At 44.9% G+C, this 18,006-nt stretch overlaps 1 long non-coding RNA gene across 1 annotated transcript in view; it reads left to right on the forward strand.

Moving 5' to 3' along the window:
- LOC144167241 (uncharacterized) overlaps positions 1 to 17,478 on the forward strand; it is a 73,931-nt gene extending 56,453 nt beyond the window's left edge. Inside the window, exons 4-5 of the long non-coding RNA XR_013321896.1 lie at positions 11,151 to 11,252; positions 17,262 to 17,478. This is a non-coding gene — a long non-coding RNA (uncharacterized LOC144167241). The remainder of the gene's footprint in view (positions 1 to 11,150; positions 11,253 to 17,261) is intronic.
- The last annotated feature ends 528 nt before the right edge of the window (positions 17,479 to 18,006 follow it).

Below are 18,006 nucleotides of genomic sequence, written 5' to 3' on the forward strand. Positions count from 1 at the left end.
CACGGTCGCTGCAGAGAGACGATTCAGCTTGTGCTTGCACGTATCCCAGTATATGACATCCTCCTCATGGCTTTTGAACAAAAGCTACGCAACTCCCTTCAAATAACATCTGTGGAGGTAAACAACCGAAAGAGCTGGCAGCACTTTTGGATGCAGTTCACGTCAGCTGTGCATAACAACAACGACCTGAGCACTACAGACAAGTTCAACTATCTGAACAGCCTAGTGACTGGAGCTCCAGCATCGGCCATCTCTGGAGTCCAGGCCGGCGAGGAGTGCTGCAAAGACGCCATCGACATTTTAAGAAAGCGCTTCGGGGACGATAGGCTCATCGTACGAGATCAACTAAAAAGCCTTCCGGACATGAAATCAGTTTCGTCGCCTTCGAACGTGCATCAACTTGGACAGCTATACGACGAGGTCCAAGTTTACGTACGAAGTTTGAAAGCCTTGGCATTAGTCCTGCTAATTACTGCCTAATGCTACGGGAGATCCTCCTCAGAGTACTGCTATGCGACATGGTTCTGAAGTTTCACGAGCGCTTCAGCCCACCGACGCCTTCAACAACATCGGCCATCAAGTTCACTGTCGAGACGACATGGAGCACATACAGGAGTAAGGATCTCAGGCGTCGCTGTGACCCCAGAAGAGCCACCTAGAAAGCAGCAACACTGTGACGTACATAGCATGTCGGTTCTACACCCTTCAGCGAACGACACTCGGCGCTGCCTGCTCAGCCAGTTTTAAAAGCATCGTTCAGAGGTCTTTGACTTTGATGAATGGAGCACCACGCGAAAAAACAGCTACTTGCCAAGGAAGGTCGATGCTTCCGACGTCTGAAAAAAGGCCACTTGGCCAGGGACTGCCGAGGGCGACTGCGCTGCCGCAAGTGTGCTCGAAAGGATGCAGCCACCATGTGCACGGCAGACGCACCGAGCAGCAGCAACGTGGCCTTTACTGGACCCACGGACTGCCTCCAAACTTTGACCGCACCAGTAGCAGGCCCCGCATCCTTGAGACGCCACCGGAATCTTTTAGACGGCGGAATCTAACGCAGTTTTAGCACTGCAGATGCGTCCAATCAACTAGGATTCGACTTTTTAGAAGAGGAAACCTTGACTGTGGTTGCCTTCTGAGGTCCAAAGGAGACGAAAACCTTCCAAAAAGTACGTCTGTCCGCAGATAGCTGAAAGACAGAGAGGCCCGTACAGATTGACGAGCTCGAAATCGACACAATATGCAACGAGTACATTCCCGTACCGGACGACGAAGTCATCACGACGATCAGCGAAATGCACTTGGACACGGAAGCCTTCAGAGCACAACGATTCGGCGAAAGCAAAATATCGGTCCTGATTGGGGCGGACCACTACTGGGAATTTGTAACAGGCAACGACAGGGCAGTGACGCCGACGCTTAAAGCAGTGGAAATGTTTTTGGGCTCGACTGTTGAAGGCCCTCTGCCATTAGAAGAAAACGCCACACACTTTGCCAATGCTATCGTGTTCCGAGCGTGCGTGGAAGGCAACGAGGAATCAAAAACTCTGAACTACAGCTCAGACTTTGGAAGCATCCTGGAATGGAACGAGGAACAAATATCGCTCACCGAACTGGCGATGACACGCTTTGAAAAAGCATTCGAATCAACGCACGAGCGACAAGAGGTTTCCACGTGGAAACCAAGCCTTGTTGTTTCGACGATGTGGCGCCACAGCTAAACGAAAAGACTACAAAAACGTGCCAATCTTGTGAGAAGGTATGGCTCAACGACTGGAGCGCACCTGGAAGAACGAACAAAGGAAGATTTTAACTTCTCCAGGAGGGTTGCAAGCTGGTCTAATTGGAAATTTGACATTCTTGGATAAAATCAGCGCTAATTCAGACAAGGACGAATAAATCAAACCACAAGGACAGCCACTGGCTGTCCTTGTGGTTTACTTCTTCGTCCTCGTCTGAATTAGCGCTAGTTTTATACAAGAATGACTTAACTTCTCCCGTGATCCAGCACGCTTACGCACAGGTCCTCCATGGAGGAGTACGAGACATGCTGACCAAAGTTCGCAAGAGTAGCTGGATGCCACTCGCCGACAACTAGTAAAAAAGAGACGACATTCAATGATCCTTCGTCGTGCGAAGTTTTCAGCTAAGTCATATTCATTCAAGCAAGAAATACACCCGCTATGCAAAGACCGTTGAAAACTAGAGCACCTGCATCATCTGTCGACTGCGGAGAGTGTTGGAACTCATTCCTCTTCAGCGCTGTAGGAGACGACGCTGCATCATTATCAGTTTATTGTGAAAACGATGTGATGGAACGCGCTTGCGCTGCACCGTCCCGCTGGACCGGCAGCAAGTTCGATTAAAGCCCTCATTCTTGCTAGACGTGTGCTTTCCCCTCTTTCACGACGGTTTGGGAGCCGGAGGAACTCGAGGTCTATTACAACGTCAATTATGTCCATAGCGCAGACGGTGCTGGATCACGGCAATGCAGCAGGACGATTGGTGGCATGGTGTTAGCCGTGCTTGCTTGAGTTGTGGTGGAAACTGTGGAGTGACGGTCCGAGCGGCCAATGCGAAGCTCTGTTGAGTCAGGCCTACCTGGCACGCTCAATCACACCATCACACGAGGTGATTTTATCAGACCAGACTATATTAGGACCGGGGCTGTTTTGCAAATTGCTCGACTTTCGTGTGACAGTTAAAAATACCTTTACCATGGTGATAGCATGGTGGCACCCGCGCGTAAGAGAGTGCCCTGCGGTGCCCGACGGTCAGGTAAAAAAAGCAAAAAAACGCCGAGCGCTCTTGTATGCGTGCCACACGGCGGCCGCCCAGAGTCCCCGCTGCGCGTTTCCAAATCCGAACATATCTACTTAGGAAGATTGGCCAACATGGGCTAGAAAAAACACCAGCCTTCGTCTTAAAGGAGCCATGAAGAGAAAACACAAGTTTGGTTCATTCGAAAGATTGCCTCGTTAGAACCATAACGACACCACTTATAACGCAAACTTCGCTCAAATAAGCTACATAATTAGGAAAAACGGGAATGGTCATGCGACCCACCAGCTCATTTCCCGCAACAGAACCTATGCCGTCACATGGGCTAAGCTCTGCGATTGGCGGAGGCCGGCAAAAGCAAACGCATGTTAGGCAGGGCTTACAGTTTGCATAGCGAGCTAAATGCCCGTGAAACATACTGCACATTCTTTTTATGACAAAGAACGGTGGAGTAAACGGTTGAAGTTCCGAACGAACACGCAAGCGTGTGCGCCAATGCGTACGAAACAACCGCCTGGCCGAGCTCGACATCTCGCCGTCGCGCAGACGAATTTTCGGGTTCGAGGCGCTCTGACCTTGGAGGAAAAATGCCGTAAACACCGCGCATTGACGCTCGTATCTTTCTGGTCGAAGCAGAGAGCTCGCGCGAACGGCTTTCCATACACGACACCGGCCAACTGGCATAAGCGATACTGCTACTGAAGTTGAACTATTATTAACCGTAATAAAAATACGGCACATACGTACCAGTCTGTATTCGTCCGTGGCGACGGCGCTGACGAGGCAGCGGTGCCGACGGCAGGGCGTTCGTCTGTTGTGGCTATCGCGGAATGGTCGCTTTCCCGTCCACCGCGTATCCCACAACTCTTGCCGCTCGTGCACTTAGAAGCGTTGAGCGTTCAAGTGGTGTGAGGTTGTTAAATGCAAGCCCGAGCTCCTCGGCGAGAGTTTTGTTCTCCGGATCAGGCGATTCCATGACTAGGGCTGCGGGTGCACTAGGTTTTACTAGTATGTTTAAAATGGCCGCCGTCTCGATCGACTCCCGCGTGTGGGTGCTATATGGAGTCGACATACTAAGTATCTGTTTCATGGACCGGCGCTATGACGCCATTGTACACGTCACGGAATGTTCAATTTTTGCGGGAGATTTAAAATTTTGGCTTAAATTGCCTTATTTCTCAGTGAATAAAGCATCATTTGCTTCCGGGAAAGCGCTTGGGGTACTATGAAACACCTAATCTTTCGAATAAAACAAACTTTTGTTTTCTCTTCATGGCTCCTTTAAGCATGGCAACACTTTCGCTATCACAATCCCACTGCTCACGTTACTCTGTAGTTAGGGCTCCGCCTATGATTATAGGGATGTGCGTTCGTCATTCGCATGCGGAAGGAGTTAGTATACTTGTCCATCTTAGAAGTGCGCCGGCTCAGTCACAGGGATGGGTCATCCACGAGTCGTCCCCGCGCCCGATGAGGAGTCCGCTACCCTCGAGGGTCGTCGCGCTAGGGATCGAGAACCAAAACGAGTACAGAGGAACAATACCGGCCACTTGTCGACAGAGAACGTGGCCAAGAAAGTCTGACGGGCCGCCAGCAACAAATTTGTGGGTTACAACTTTTAAAAAATGAAGGAGTCTTACACTTACAGCAATAAGTATGTGGTAAATGTCCTTGAGGCAACAAAGCAGAAGGAAATCGGTTGGAATCGTGGGCCTAAACCGTCCAGATGGTAATGAAAGTTAAGTACAGCTTCGCCAGCTCCACGCCTTACGCCTAACTGTGAGCTTCCTTCCCTTCTGCAATATTTACATAAAACCACACCAGAGCAGTGTACAGCGACAGCTGAGCAGGCAGAACGGGGCAATGACGACCCCTCCTAGAAGGCCATCGAGAAGGTCTCGATGCACCTCCAATCAATCATAACCGTGACAATATCTGGCGAGGTTACTTCGCTGCCTCTTCTAGAAAGTGTTGCAAATTTTTAAACGCATTACCAGAGGTGTTTCAGGATTCTTCGAAAGCTAGAAACATTTCTCCTAGTTTGCCGTTTCGTTCCCTGAGGTTAGGGTTAAACAAGTTTTTTGAATAATAAAGCTCTGGAAAGTAGGATAACGCTCACGCATAAAAAAGCGATGCATGCTGAAAGTACGATCGGTTGGCAAAGTTGAGCTCGCGTTCTTGCTTGTTTGCTGCAGTCTGCCAAGCTTCCGTCTGTGGTGGTCTGCTGTAGGTTTTTTCTTTTAATGCAAAGGCATTTATCAGGTAACTGTCATAAATGATAGATGAAAACGAAATTAAATTTTTGGTGGATATAAATTTGATTTCTCCCGTTAACAATAATATCAATGTTACTTCAAACTTTGAAGAAATTTTGAAGAAAAAAAAAGAGAACAGATGAGGAATTTTTTGGAACTTTTCAAAGGCGTCACTAATCTTGTTTGCAGAGTTGGCGGCCGTAGACGAACAAAACAGCGAAGAAACATGACTGTATGTTGAAGTGGGCCAGTAGTTTCATTTGGTCGTATCACTTGAATGCCAAAGTGCAGTTCACACACTGATAAGCGGGTGTGTATTTTTGAAGCGCTTTACATCCCTTCGGGCCGTAGTACGGAACTTAATCGCGGAATTTCCATTTTCACAATATTGTTTTTTTTTTGTTTCATTGCTAGAATATGTCTTTCAGGATTGTAGTCGAACACAGTACGTTGCCCCATCCTAGTTCTTTCTAACTGAACAAAGCTGAAATTTGTCTTCTTCGCTTCTGTAATATAGGTGGGTGTGAAATATTCAGAGTAAAGTTCTCGGGTATTTCACAGAGTGACATCCAGTGGTTAGGGAGCTCGAAACTTTTTGCCTTAAGACCTCGCCACATTATTGTTACTGCATGTTCATAATGCCACAACAAAGTGTGAATTTGGATCCCGCACAGCGTGAGCGATTCGTAGCGATGGTTTTTGTAGGTAGAAAACCGCAGAATATCGGCCTTATTTGTAATCAGGAATTATAATACGGTGAAGCTCGTAAAGGTGTTCTCGAGTTGAAGGTTCACGATTTCGCTGAGCGCGAAGTTTATTTGTGTGTAAATAAAAGACGTGTATTTAGAATACTCGAGGGCAGATGGCCGACAAATCAAGTGACAAAAGATATCACCGAAAGACAACTTAGCTAAAACAAACTTATGCGATGAACAATCTTGAAACAGGTTAAATGTACTCTACATAGGCGCTGTTTGAGGCGTGCTAGCGCTAGGTAAGGGGGCTTTTCTTTCATAGTTTACAGTTGAATTGTCATTACCATTTAACAGAGCTTTGATGTATCTTTTTGCCTCTGACGTAGCCTCTATGACGCAGCTGGCAATGAAGCTTACAGCGCTGCTTTCGCGAGTTTCATCAAATGGTTCAGCCAATCAGCGTTTCAGGCTGTTGGCGGAAGCCATACAGTTTGCTAATTTAGGCACTAGAGAGTAATCTAGCGCTAGCGCCCATGCGGATCACACCAATGATGTCTGTGTCGTCGTGGGCCGCAATTACACCTTGCACTCGCCTTTGTTTCATCATGGGCTAGGATTAATACGTCTTAGTTGCCGCTAATTCAAATAAACTACTATAAAAACGCAAAGAGTTTTAAAAAGCCACGAGGATTGCACGGAACGACGACACAACGAGGAGACAGCAGCACGAAGTTCTAATAATTTACCTACTAAAGACCACGCGCTGTTATTTTGCCAAAATTAAATAAATCCTGTTCTTTTTACCCACAGTCTGCTGGAATGGTTATGCCTACTCTTCTGCAGAGTGTTAGGTAACCTTAACAGTTAGGTAACCTTAACCGTTAGGTAACTTTTTGTGAGGAACTCCTTAAGGCTCGTATTTTGAAAACATTACAAATATTAATTTTTTTCCAAACTTTAGAAGGATTTTATGCGCGTACCTATGAAAACGAGCACCTCGCCTTCACGGTGTTTTTGTGCGTGTTGTCGTAACAGATGGTCTGCTACAGCTTTCGAAACGGCAAATTATGCGTTAACTCAAGGTGTTCGGGCGATACTAACGTAAGTGCTATTACTTCAAGAAAACCGCGTGGCGCATTCTCCTTATCATAAATTAAGTTGTTTTCATAATGGCTAGTACTTTTCAAAATAAGTACTGTAGGTCGCTCGCCACAATTTACTCGTCGACAACTTTCTGTGGTAATGCGTTGATTGATTGAAAACTGATTGCTGATGGTATTCCCATTTTAAGGGAGTAATGATGTCTTTTACAAAAAACCATATTTCTATCTCTTTTATACTCTCCATTTAGTTCCACCGCTGCTGTTAGGGCTGGCTTAAAATACTTTTTGTGTTACAAGTGGTGTCTGCCCCAACCAATATTCCCGTTTCTGCTTTTCGTCCACCCGCATTCTAAACTTTCAGGTATCTTCACAGCGTTAAAGTTAATGCCTTGTATGTGACACTCAAATCCTTGGGCGTCTGGAAGCAGATGCAGATTTACATGGTTACACTCCCATTCCAGCACTATGTGCCGCATAGTTTCTGTATGTTTCCCGCAGACCGCGCAACACCACAATGTTCGTGTATACCTCCCCATAGAGCTCTTACTTCTCAAAAAAACCTGTTATAGCCTCAAAAAGTAAACCACTGCCCCTAGAATTTCACGGCCCTCTACATGTATAACGATACTTTAGTTTCAATGTTTTGTACCTTAATTTGTTTTAAAGCGAAGCTTTTCAACTCTACACCCCAAGGATTCTGTCGCCACCGTTATTGTTCGCAGAAAACTCACGCTAACAAAGAGAAGTTGTGGCACCATCAGGAATCAACCCTGGAACGAATAGAGAAACTGAGCAACCGCCCGCTGTCTTACCGGGTGAGCTACAAGCCCAGGTGGAGACGGGAGACAGGCGGTGCACTCAACGAGCACATCTGCGGGTTTGCCCCCTGCGTTTTCGCTGAATGCCGCATGGTAGCGTCACGTGACCTCTCGCACCGCTGTGCGCGCCGCCTATGACACGTGTATCGGCCGTGTGCGCCCCTTGTGCATGCGCTAGGAGTTATCAAAATTAAAGGAAACTGACACCGACCCATGGCATCTCACTTCTCCTTCTTTGCCGTCAATCTCGTGGCATCCGTCGGCGGGCGTAAGACGTAGGAGAAGTGAGATCGTCGAACACCGGTTTAGAGCGTCGTTTCATTTTGTAAGAAAAGAGTTTGCACTCATGTTCTTAACCAGTACAACTCAACCAACCACCGTTCTTCAAACATGCATTGATTTAACATTAGCAAAGAATATTAGTTTGAAGTAATAAAGCATGTGGTTAAGTGCATTTCACTTGTCTATGGTTTTACTCTTTGTAGAGCCGTGTGTGTAAATTCAAGTGATGTCACATGGGTAATCTTTGTGGGTGTCGCTTACTGCTTCGCTTTCCAACCACCTCCACAGATTGGATTGGTGGCAATTTTTTTTCTGCCTTGCTTCTTTTTTTGGTTACCTTAGATTTATTTGATTGTCTACTGTTCTTTACGTATTTATTCGTAAGCCTTCTAGTTTTCCTCAGCCAATGCCGGTCCCCATTTCATGTATAGCTAACAAAAAATGTAGCTCTCCACCTACCTGGAGCCGGATCCGTCAATATCTCCTAAAACATATTTTACTCAGAGCTTCTCTAACTTCAAACGACGCCCAGCCCGTATATCCCCTGCACTGCTTCGTTAGTTGCTTTACCATGTGCCCCTAAGGCTAAACGGCCTACCGCTCTCTGGTCCTCTCAAGGCGTGATAGAGCGTCTGATGGAAAGCAAAATGCTGCATCCCCATATGTGAGGTCCGTAACCATTGCATCGTTCCACATTCCTCTCACAACTTCATATTTGTTGTAGTCCCGCAAAACTCTATGCGTCAATATAGCTGCGTTTTGCATTCTTAATTCTTAAATTACTTCTTGTGAGTTCCTAAACGCTAGTGTCCTTAGTTTAAGGTTCCCAAATACTTATATTTCGTGACCTCAGGTAATTCACCATGCTAGATTGACGCTGAGAATGTGCTATTGTCATTGAAAATAATTATTCCCAATATTTGGGTGCTTATTCTTGACGCTAGAAGTCTGGCTTCGTTGCTGCTAATAGTTATCTACCGTTGCATACTGCTCTGGTGATTAGCTAAAAGAACAATGTCGTGTGCGTAAAACATTCCCGGAATACCCTGTTGTACGACTTCGTCTTTCCAGGTATACCTTAGGTTGAATCCTAAATGGCTCTCCTCCAGCTTCTTTTCAAACCGTGTCATATAAAGCTTAAAAAGATAAACAGTATTGGGCCAAAAGTGGAGCCTTGTTTTAGACCGTGGCGGGTGTACTCCCTTCTCATTTTGTGGGTACTGTATTATCTTTATAGATAAGTATATAGAACTATATTGACAAGTTATCTAAGCCTTCGAGTTTCAGAATCCCCGACACTATTTCCTTTTACTTTATCGTCCCCTTTATTGACCCATCACATATTCAATAATGGTCTATTCCGAGGTTGACAGCCTCGCGAGCTGTAACGATCCCGGTCACAGTCGGCTCCCAGAGCGGAGCAGTGCGCATACAAGCGCGCGCTTTGAAGCTCCCCGTACGCGGAGGGCGCGTGTTTTCGTCGGCGTCAAAGACGATCCCCGTCCCCCCTCGTCTACTTTTCTTGTTTAGGCCGCAGCCGGCGCCAAAGATATAAGCTGTCTGCGTTTTCGGGAAATCTAGAAAGCGGATGCACGGGAACCCCAAACACCACCGAACAAGGGGCGAGCCGCCCCAGTCCCCGGGATACAAGGGGTTAAGCTGTCGGAAAGTCCAAGCAGGACTGATGAGTCCTGAGAGGATAGGCAAGAATCACCTTGCATGGTGAGACAGCACAAATAGTAAGTTAATCGGGAGGGAAAAAAAGGAAGGGGGTACAGGCGTTCAAACAGAAACAGCAACGCAAAAAAAAACTGAAAAAACAAAGGAGGAAAAAATACTGAAAAAACAAAGAAGAAAATATCAAAATCGGTTGAAACAAATGTTCTCACAGTTTTAAAATGGCTAAAGTTGTTGCCAGAGCCCTTAAATTCTAAAACCAAGTTAAGACCTCTACATCATTTTTGTTGTTTTTCAAACACTTTGAGGGTGTTTCTGGCACTAATAATTGTAATAATTGAAAGACTGACACATAGACAAATGGCAGTTTGTATCCCTCCAGGATAGCTCTGGCGAAAAAAACAATCCAGAAAGGCAACAATCAATTGAAGTACACATCTCCAAAATCGTTGAAACAGGTGACGCATCTTGAGCCCTTGTTACAAAACAGGGCACCCTTGCGGCATCATCGTCACTAAAATGTTTCGTGCTAAGAAAACCTGTTCCTAAGCTTGCACCTGTTTTTACCAAGGGTAGAAAATCGCTGACAGCTTAAGTGAAGAAACGCACAATTTGGGAACCGCTGGATTATTTGTGCAGAGGACTACTCGATGCGTGCTTTGTATATTAACACTTATGCGCTTCTTTCGATCAACGGAATGTGTTGTGTTCCGTGTGTGGACAGCATGGCGCAGACATTGATGTCACGTGCGTGCAGCAAACGATGCAAGAGTTTTGGGGGACCACTGCTTGGCTTCGTCGCCATGGCAAGAATTCGGAGAATTCCCCTTGAGACTCACAATGTCAGTATTAGAATACATTTTTTTTAAATTAGTTATTTGTATGAATTTTAATATTTGTTATTCCTTTATTCGTGTTTTTTTGTTTATTCCTGATGAAGGGCAAGATACCATTCACCACGTTGAAGCGAGGCGATCGGCAGACTTCAGGAAATTTCCCCGTTTTGTATAAAATTTTTGGTTCTCTTTTGGCAGCTCTTTCCGACCACTACGTGTTCTAATTAATTTTAACCATTTTGCAGTACTGACGTCTCTAGCCGAGGTTGGAGGGGAGTGTGTGCGATTCTCTAACAGTGATTTATTTAAAAAGAAAATGAAATGCACAAGAGAAAAAACGCAATCATCCAAGTGGTAGATGAGGTTGCCTTTTGTAGTTACCCTGCTCGTATTACGTTTTGTTTAAACACAGTCTTGATTTGCGATGTATAGGGATTACTATTTTGAATTCTTGGAAAGCCACTAATATGGCGGGTCTTATTTTGTGGGCTTTTAATAGTGGTTTAACGTAAATGTGAAAGCTGCTCCGCAGCCAGTACTATTAGCCAGGGCATGCGCGATAAAAGTTTATCTCGAAGCGTCAGTGATATATTGAAAGTAGATACCTAAATTCTTTTAGCATGTTGAGGCTTTCTGATATGCCTTCTCAAGCATTCGGTTTCTTTTGCAGCGTTACTGACTCAAACACGTGCTATTTGCATTCCAGAGGGCCCGAATTTTAATCTTGACCCACCACGTTGGAGGTTCCTTTACGCAAACGATAACTGCTCAGTCATTGAGAACCTACAATTTAGTAATTATGGAATCAGTAAGTAGCCCTTATGAATAAAAGCTATTTAAAACGAAAGAAAAAGATCAACCACCTAAAACAAGCTACAGAGATTGAAGCGGCAACCTTATTTTCTGGCCATTGTTCGACTTTTTTATATTCGAGATGGTTTAATAAAACAAACTCACGAGTACTTACATCAGGGAGTCACAAACGACACAAAAGCAAAGAAGAAACGGAAAGCGTTTTTGCAGTGACGAGCAAAGCACGAAGGGCCGTTCTTGGCTGGCGATAACTGTATCTTTCGCAGTGCTTCCCGACGCGAACGAAATAGAAACGTTATTTGGAAGTTTTGCAGATTCCCTTCAAGTTGCACGAAATTTCTTTCGAAAAAGTACAAGGAACATATGTAGGGTCAGTACTCCGGCTGAAGAAACAGCGTTATATTTGTTAAGGAAAAACGCCTATTGCGTATCTTTCCATTCTTGAATTTCTTGTTACAGAGTGCGCCTTTATTATTTAGGAGGTAAGGAAGTTAGAGCACTCTCTAACAAAATACGGTCCGTGTGCTGTTGTGCATGGTACCAACTCAGTCTAGGTACCCTGAGTTGGTACCCTCAGTGTAGGTGGCCTTAGTCTAGGTACGCTTAGTCTAGGCACCCATCGTTCCCTTCCTATAAATTTGTCTGGTGTGGCGGGAGCTCCTCAGGCGGCATTCCCTCTAATGATCCTTAATAAAGATAGGAAAAATTATACGCTTTAGGCCATTTCAGAAATTGTTCTCGCGTACGCTCCCGCAACTCTAAGGTCCATACGTGTGACAAAAGGGTTGAAACACACCTACCGAAGTGCTAAATACCAAACGTAGCGAAATAACGATACAGAAAATGTCTACTGCTATAAACGTACGATAAATTTTCTTATACTATAAAAGAACCACCATTGTCATCATCAGCAGCAGCCCCAGCCAAGTCAGGTCCACGGATTGACAAGGCGTTTCCAGGTGACGACCAACTACTCATGCCCTGCGCTGCTCGAGTCCACAGTTTGCCCCGAGTTTCCTTATTTCATCCCTCCGACGGTTTACTGGCATCTCCGTCCTTCTAGGCAAATCAACTAGTATCCTGTCATGTATACTAATTGGCCAGAGGTTGTCGGTGCGCCTCACTACAGTGCCAGCCCAAGTACATGCATTTTCTTTATTTCAGCCATAATATCTTCCACTGTAGTTTGTTCTTTGATCCAGGTAGCTCGTTTCCTGTCCCTGTTTGTCACTCCTAAACATTATTTGTTCCATTGCCCGTTGAGCCGGCCTAGGTTTGTTATCTTATTGTTTGGTAAGGCGCCAAGTGTCAGCTTCATACGTCATAACCACTGTATGCACGTGTTGCAGATTTTTCTTTTGAGCGACACAGATAGCGTACCTTTCATTATTTCGGAGTGTTTGCCGACTACTCCCCAACACAATCCTCTTCTCCGCCGAATTTTGTTTTTGTGCTTCAGGTCAGCACTAACCATCTGTTCAAGGTAGCTGCGTTCTTCTAATTCTTCTAGCGTGCCTTTTCATGAGTTAAAGAGAACGTTTCTTGCGTGCTTATTTCTCACTTGATTTATTCATACTTACTTTAGCCCCATGGCCATGCTTTGTGATTGTAGTTCCTCAAGCATTGTTGGTACGTGTTATGCAGTCGCACGCAGCAAGACTATGTCATCCGGAGATCTCAAATGCCTTAAATACTCCCCATTTATCCTTAGTACTATGTTTTTTTAGTCAAGCTTTCTAAACACTCCTTCCAGACATGCTGTGAATACTCTTGGCGAGATGGTATATCCCTGTCTTACTCCCTTCCGGATCGGGAACTTATCGTTTCGCTTGTGGAGGGTTATGGTTCCCTTGCATTTTTATTAATATTGTTTATAAGTCTTTCACGTAGGTATTCTTTTTTTCCTTATTTAGTGGTTGGCGCACGGCTTCGGTGAGTACGGAATCAAACGCTTTCTCATAGTCTATAAATGCATTGTAAAGTTGTTTAGTGTATTCTGCCGAGTTCTCTATCACTTCCTTGACAACATTTAGGTGATTTATAGTTCAGTACGATTTCCTAAACGCAGCCTGCTCTCTGGGTTGCTGAAAATCCAGACTGTTACCTATACGGCTAACTGTAACAATCTAAAAAGCTTGTACACAACGGAGAGTAGGCTGATGGGTCTGTAATTCTTGAGGTCTTTGGGATCTCTCTTTTTATGAATGGGAACGATGTTAGCGTTTATCCAGGGTATAGGAAGTTTTCGCGCATTCGAGCACTCCGAAAATAGTACGGAAAATATTTCTAGAGCTATATTTCCTCCCTTCTTCAAAAAGTCTACGTTATGCAGTCGTCACGTGCAGATTCTCCTCTTTTCATGACCTTGACATCCTTTCTTACCTCCACTTTAGTAACTAGTGGCACATCGCAAGTTAAGCTTGTACTCCCAGCAGTGTTCCCTAGTATAAGGTCACTGGCATACGGCCTGCTGTAGAATCGTTTTTCTACCTTTATCATCTCGTCGAAGTTGTGCAATTTGTTACCCTGCTCGCTGTAAGTGCGTTTATGCTGTCTTTGCCGATGGCTGGGTTTCTCGTAGCTTCTTTCATGATTATCCCTATCTGCAGCATTTCCTCAATGTCTGGAATGTCAAATCCGCGAATGCAGTTTGTTTTATATCTGTTAATCAGTTTCGACAGCTCGGCTAGTTCAATCTGCTTTCCCGTATTGATATATTCAGGTTATTACGTTTCGCAATTAGTTCCTTCGTTCTTTAAGTTAGTTTTGCAGTTCCCTACATGTTGCTTCTCATGCGGCTGCTGCTGTTTCATTGATTGCAGATGTTAGGTTCCTATTTAGCCCGTGTACACTGACCTCCTTATGTTCGTCTAGACGGGCGAATTTGCTTTGAAGAGTTTTTTTTACTCCGACGAGCTAGCACGTACAGACTCATAGCGGAATTTCTTAGTTCTCACGAGATTCCTCCTTTCTCGTATGAGATTCAGCCTTAGCTTTCATCTAACCATCCTATAATCGCTGCTCGGAATGTTAGCACCTCTACGTCGTGCACAACACCAGGGTTGTCTCTTAAGATGAAGTCAATTTCGGTTTTTGTTCTACCATGGGACTTTTCTATGTCGATTTGCTAAATTTTGTTTGTAGAAGAATGTGTTGATCAACCTCGGATTATTTCTCTCTGCAAATCCCACCAGTATATCTCGTCCAATGTTGCGACAGTCTATTCCGAAGTTTCCCACTGACCTTTCTCCTATTTGCTTCTTACTAACCTTTGGGTTAAAGTCTTCCATCACCATCGTGAACTGTGTGGTTGGCTGTCTTATTGTTGATTTGACGTCCTCTTAGAAGCTGTCTACGGCTTCATCATCGTAGCTGGTTGTTGGCACGTAGGCTTGTACTATCTTTAGACAGTATCACTTGTTTAGCTTCATCATGACAGCCTCGGCTTTCTCGCTAATGCTGAAAACTACTACACCGTCCCCGCTATTTATTTGTGTAGTAGAAATCGAACATCGTGTTTTTTTTCTCTTGGGCTCTTCTGCAGCACAGAATATGGCCGATATAATGGCCTTCATAAGACTCGTATGGTCCTAACTTCGCGTAACCATATATGATTCTACTTAATGTCCGAAAGCTGCTATAGTAGTGCAGCTAAGCTTCCCCCGCTACACAGAATGCGTGTGTTGCACGCTGCCAGGGTAAAGTTCCAAGTCAAGTGGAACTTCACGCCGTAAAAGCAGTATTTCTGAAAATGATATGTTCGGAACTGGCTCTCTATTCCCCAAGCTGAGATGCAGGCAGCAAACAAAAAAGTGCGACAGACATTTCCGGGCGTAATGCTTGCCGAATGTAAAAATAAAATCTAGGAAAGTGCGTAGTTTCTCACACCTATCTTTTACGAATGTATAGGCAGATTTGAGCAAGTTTTGTATCCTAGAACGCAGTTGAAACCATACAAAACCTGCTCACTTTTTAAATTACAAATTGCAGTTTGGGCTGACAAAAAATCAGCTGATACTGTCTAATGGTAAATTCGAACCATGCTGTGTAGTTATTTCGACATTGCAAAATGAGATTAAGCAAATAGTTTTAGAAAGAGATACATTTGCACTTACAGACCACTTTATTTTTCATATATTACTCCTCTCATGCAGTGCTTTCTTTCAATATATGATACTTAAGGATGCGGTTGACGCATGCATCAGGGATCGCGTCATCGGCGAGAAGACGGCTCCTGGTACCCTGGCGACATGTCGTAGCGCGTCGCCTTTGCTGAGCAAGTCTCGCGCACCTCGTTTGGCAGTCCGCTGTCCTCGTGAAACTTTCGTCATACTCACCTCCTTCTCTTACCTCCTCACTCTCTTTTCGAGGTACTCTTCTGTCTCTGGGTTATATTGCGGGACGATGACAAGGAAGAGATACGCTCTAAAAACTGAAAGTAATTTGTTCGCTTTGGAAAAAATAAAATCTAAAGAGAAGGACTGCGTTTGCTGCCTACAAAAAGTGTTAACTTAAATCATTTGCGATCATGATAAGGTGAAAAAAGTTTCATTTGAAGAGTGCTGCAATATAATGCCTGCTAGGTGCAGCAATTTGTATATTGATGGAAGAGTAAAGCGATACTTGAAAACACATTATACGTATTATTGAAACACCGAGTTAGGAAGGTGATATATTTACAAATATTTTGTCTTAACAAGATACTTGTGAATGTTCTCAGAAGAGAATGGGGTTAGAAAGAAAAAAAACTGGCGTAGCTGGCACTAGTGATGTAGCTTGCACTAGGAGCCCCTCTCTCTTTGTCGGAGACCCGGCTGTTGCATCACACGAATTTCGGAGCTTTCCGCTGGAGATCCGCCATTACTGCAGGCACGGATCGTTTTGTGTACAACATCTAACACATATCCCGAAGTGGACCGCGTTAGCACGCGCTAGAACATGAGGCAACCGGTTTCGCAATCTCGGTGACTGTAGCGCGAGGTTTCCTGTGCTCCCAATTTGAGCTGCGGATGCACGTGAAGTGTGCTCTTGGACTGTTAGCGAGCTCCTCACGTGACGCAAGCCCATACGCATGCCTGAAAGACGCCACGCCACCAGACCAAGCTCAAGCGTAAAGATCTCTGTGGTTCAGAGTGAGTAAGTTGCGCAGCGAGCGACCAAAACGACGAGTGAACGAACGAACGGTCGAGTGAACAAAATAACAACCCAAGGAAAAACGAAGGAGCAAGCGGATGAAGGAGCAAGCGAGCGTGCGAACAAACGCATGAACGGCTGTTGAACCTGAAATTTATTGCCGCACTTTCCGCTGAAGGTTCTCCGTGAGTACAGGCCCGGATCGTGTTGCCCGCAGACTTACACATCTCTCCCGAAGGTGACCACAATAGGACGCGCTAGAAGCCGCGGCCAAGTTCAAAGCCAACGTACGATAACCCAAATATTGCTTTGAGCCCGGAAAGCGATGATAGCTTTCTATTGCGGGAGCTTTATTCGCATTCCCGGCACACCGTATTATTTACTTTAGATTATTCGTAGCCTTGGCTTTGGACTTGGCCGTGGGTTCTTGGGCATGCTAACGCGGTCCATATTGGCAGGTATTTGAAAGCCTGTGAGGAACACAATCCGGGCCTGCAGTCATGGAGAAGTTTCAGTGGTAACTTCGGAAATAGATTTGAGTTTTAAGAGCCCGTGGTTTGTTCGTTCATACGCTGGCTTATTTGTGCACTCGTTCATTCACACGTCAGCATTGGTAAGCTCGTTCGTGTTTCGCTCCTCCATTCGTTCGTTCGGATAAATGCCGGTTTGAGGACTAGAGAGACCCTGTTTCGATTACCATCAAGGGACGCTTTTATTTCTTTCCAACTGGAGGTTTTCGGTTCACGGTCGAATACGCACTACCAAGTTGAACACCTGCGATATTAGAAACGTCACTTCTTTACCTAGTCATGGCATTGAACTTCATGTTGCATATAAAAGAGTTTTTGTAAATGTTCTTTGATTCACACAGGAGCCGTCACTGGGAACTCGACAGTGCTGCCTCATTGTGACCTTTGGACTTTGTATGCTTTATATCCACCGGAGTCTCAACCTCAGATTCCCAACTACAATGCCTGCGTAGATTTTTTTAATTGCCACTGTAACGTATCATGTGTTTATAGTGTATGGCAACCAGAAAATTGTTATCGATTACCGTAATCAAAACCAGAATATACTAATAAAATAGTATTTGCCATTTACTTTAACGTGTTTGCTTCTTTATGTGTCTTGTACTTCCCAAAGGGCCTTTGAATGGTATTAGAAAGGCGGTATAAAATCCTACATTGTGCTCTTTCACTCTCGTTTATTTGATTCTGATATCGCTGAGCGCGATTACGAAACAACAACAGGGGAGGTTGGTCAGCCATTTTTTAAAGTAGAAAAGGCCCCAGTACAGGTAAAGTAAATGTATTCGGTAGCATTATTTTGCGAGTATTTTTACTAAGAATAATAATCCCGAGGAACCGCAATGCCGCCTTGCGGCCATAGGCGGAGGTCGTTTATCAATGTTTATTTGTTAAGATGGTTTGCCTTGCTTGTGTTGTGAAGGTGCTTTACTCATCCCGCGGCTAGAGCTATAGAGAGCTGAGCGATGAAGCCTTAGTGGCGGCGGCGAGATGAAAAAAAACCTACACCATCTTCCCGTGGAGAACCCTGATGAGGATGCGAAGCATCATGGGGGTTCAGTGTGGTTTCATTGTGTTGCCGTTATGTTG

This window comes from Haemaphysalis longicornis, unplaced genomic scaffold (assembly GCF_048455015.1).
Source record: "Haemaphysalis longicornis isolate Haplotype H1 unplaced genomic scaffold, Haemaphysalis longicornis Haplotype H1 scaffold_2, whole genome shotgun sequence".
NCBI lineage: Eukaryota > Metazoa > Arthropoda > Arachnida > Ixodida > Ixodidae > Haemaphysalis > Haemaphysalis longicornis.